The following is a 3,503-nucleotide window of genomic DNA, read 5'->3' on the forward strand; positions in this document are numbered from 1 at the left end:
CTCTATTCAAGGAAGTGGAAAGGTGTAGACGGCTAGAAGGGGTGGGTGATAAGCGAGCAAAACTTACGTGTCATGTAGGGACAAATTATTGATGTGCTCCCAAGACAGAATTTCTGAAAAACATCTTCAAGGCTCTCCCTACATGCTGTGGCACAGAAAACACAAGTCTCTACATTTCTCTATCTCTTTAGCATCATGTACTTTGCATAGATTTGTGTATCATGGGGTAGTTTGCTTATGGCATCTTGGTTTTGGATATGCTGGCTTGGTGGGCAAGGTTATGGCATATTCAACAACAGGACAACATAACACCACATGCAGTTCTCATAAAATGCAGCTTTCACAAAATGTAAATCAGTAATTTGACGGGAGGTCTCTCATTTATCATTCTGTTAGCTGTTTACTTCTGGCATAGCTTTCATTGTGTCAGTAAAATCACTAAAAAAACATGGAATCTCGGAGTCGGAAGGGACACTAGAGGCTGTAGAGCTGGTGACTAGGTGACAGTCTCGGGGGCGGCCCTGCCTGGGCCGAGTCTCCACTCCACCACACACACTAGCTATGTGATCCTGGGCAATTTATTGAACCAGACTGCAGCTCAGTCCCTTTTCAGTAGACAGCATAATTAATGGCATTTTCTACTCTTGAAGTTTGCATGAGGATCAAATGAGGCAAATCAAATACTGAGAATATACACGTGGCTCTTGGTAGACACTGAAGACACGGACCTATTTTTCCTTCACTCACTTCCCCACAATTGTCCCTGCTTGGAATGCTCTTCATTCAGATCTCTTCAGAGGTAATTCTTTCGCATGATTCAAGTCTTGGTTCAAAGAAGTCTATCTTGCTTGCCACACCAATGTGGCCCTCTGCCTACAGTAATCTCTACCTTGTTACTCCAACTTACACTTCTCATAGCACGTCACATAGAATAAAAAATACATCTTTAACTTTTTTTTGAATGAATTCATTGTATCCACCACCCCCTTCCATCAAAATGTCAATTCCAAGAGAGCACGGACTTCTTTTTTTAAACTCTTGTATGTCTGCCCAATAAATACCAATTAAATGAATAAATACCACTATGGAAAGCATTTCTACACATGATAATGAGTAAAAAACCAAGTTGAAGACCATCAGTATATATAATCCCATTTGTATAAATAAATATATATATATATACACCCTATACATTTATATACAAATATGATATATTTGTATATAATACACTATATATTTGCATGTGTAGAAAATTAGCTCTGGGGAATAGTTTGAGGTAGCTGAGTATATAGTCATCACTGCCCTTGTCATGATCAAGATCTGTACATTCACAAAAATCTCAACCTCAAGCATCCCATTCAGTCTCTGCACAAATTACCAAAGCATACAAGGAGAAATAAATAATCTGAATAGATGCACATCTATTAAAGAAATTGAATCAATAATTAATAAGCTTCTAAAACAGAAATCATCAGGTTCAGATAATTTCACTGGTGAATTCCACCTAAGATTTAAGGAAAAATAATATCAATTCTCCACAATGTCTTCAAGAAAAAAGCAGAGGGAGCATTTTCTAACTCATTCTATGGGGCCAGAATGACCTTACTATCAAAACCAGATAAAGATATTACAAGAAAGAAAAACTAGTTCAGTGTCTCTTATGAACATCGATGCAAAATTCCCCAACAAAATATTAGCAAATCAAATCCAACCACATATGAAATAATCACACATCACCACCAAGCGGGATTCATTCCATTCAATCTCTAACACCGCCTCTTCTTCCAGCTCACCTACTCCAGATATCCCATCATCTCCATTGACCCCTACCATTTTTTCATTGTTCTGATATGTTCTTTCACCTCCTTCTTTAACCAGGCCTAAATTTCATGGCCCAACATTATAATAACTCACTCGAAAAGATTCTTAACTCCGTTGGCCTTCTCTCTAAATTTCACTTGCCTGACAAAGTCTCACCTTGGTTAAACCCAGATTCTCTATGGCTACATCCAAGCATCTGAACTTGCTGGAGAAAAACAGATCCGCTAACCTGGTCTCACTTTAACTACAAGATTATAACTCAGTACTCCTGGGCGAGCCTCTCCCTCTTCAAAGAGAACACGTCACACCTTCTCTCTGTATACCCACTACATCTCCTTCAACTGCCCTCACTCTCAGCCAGTGACCTTGCCTCATACTTCACTGAGAAAACAGAAGCAAGCAAATAGGAACCCCCTCATCTTCCCACCATCAAATCTATCAGCTAACCTGCATCTCGCTCTCACTCTCCATCTTCTTTCCTAACCCTAACCCTTGTCCATGTTCCCATCAGAGCCTCTGGACTCCCGTCCCCCTTGCCTTGCCGCTCACAATAATTCCCTCTTCTCCTGTGTCATCAGTTTGTATTAACTCTACAGAATCCTCATCATCAACACAAATATGCTTAGTCTCTCCCCTTTTTTAACAAACTTTCCCTGGACCCCATGTCTGCCCCCAGGCATCACTGTATTTATTAGCTACCCTTCTCAACAATCCTTTTGTTCTCTGGCTTTTGTTATGGGACATAATACTTGCCCCTAGCTGTTGAATCACCCCCAGGTTTTGTTCTCAGAGAACACAGGTACTATAAAACAAAGGATGCTGTGTCCCTTCCAGATTCTAAATTCCTGACCCCTCAAAATCCATAGGCATGATAAAATGTTTGTTTTAGGCCATCATCTGGGGCAGTATGGTAAGTCAGCCACACTAACAGGAACACGGCCCAAGCCACCATTATGATCCATCTACACTGTGGCAGTGAGTAGCCTGCTGCCTCTCCTTGGCCTCCCCTTGCTGCCCTGCAATCTACATTCAACACAGGCACCAGAGTGGTTCTTTTAAATCTTCAGTCAGACTACACTGCCCCCCTTCCTAAAATTCTCCTCTGGCTCTCCATCTCATTCAGATTAAAAAGCAAGTCCTGACATGGTCTCACAAGCTCCTACGTTAACTGACCCTTCCCACTCCGTCTGCCGCCACGCTACCCCTTGTCCCCTGACAGTGTGCTTTCTGTTTCAGGCTTCTTCACTGATCCTTCAACACTTTAGGGTACTCCAGCCTCAGGACCTTTACATTTTCTGTTCTCTCTGAAATATTCTTCTTCTAGATACCCACATTGCTTGTTTCTTAACTTCCCTCAAGCTTCTATTCAAATGTCTGTCACCTTCCATGAAAAGCCTTCCAAGATCGCCCACCTTGGTACAGTTCTCCCTTTCCCCCTTACTCGGTTTTATTGTTCCTTTTAGCATGTAGTGTCATCTGGCGTACTACATACTGACTTCTTTGTCTGTGTATGTCCACCCCCATTGACTGAAGCATGAGCTTGGCCAGTTTGGGTAATTTATTGGTACACAGTGGACATTTAGTAAGTATGTGTAGAGTAGAAAAGCGAGTGAATGACTCTACCCACACCCTGGAATGAGAATTCTGCTCAGTGTTATAAACAACCGACTTAAAATGAATAT

Source organism: Panthera uncia, chromosome E1 (genome assembly GCF_023721935.1).
Source record: "Panthera uncia isolate 11264 chromosome E1, Puncia_PCG_1.0, whole genome shotgun sequence".
Taxonomy (NCBI): Eukaryota; Metazoa; Chordata; class Mammalia; order Carnivora; family Felidae; genus Panthera; species Panthera uncia.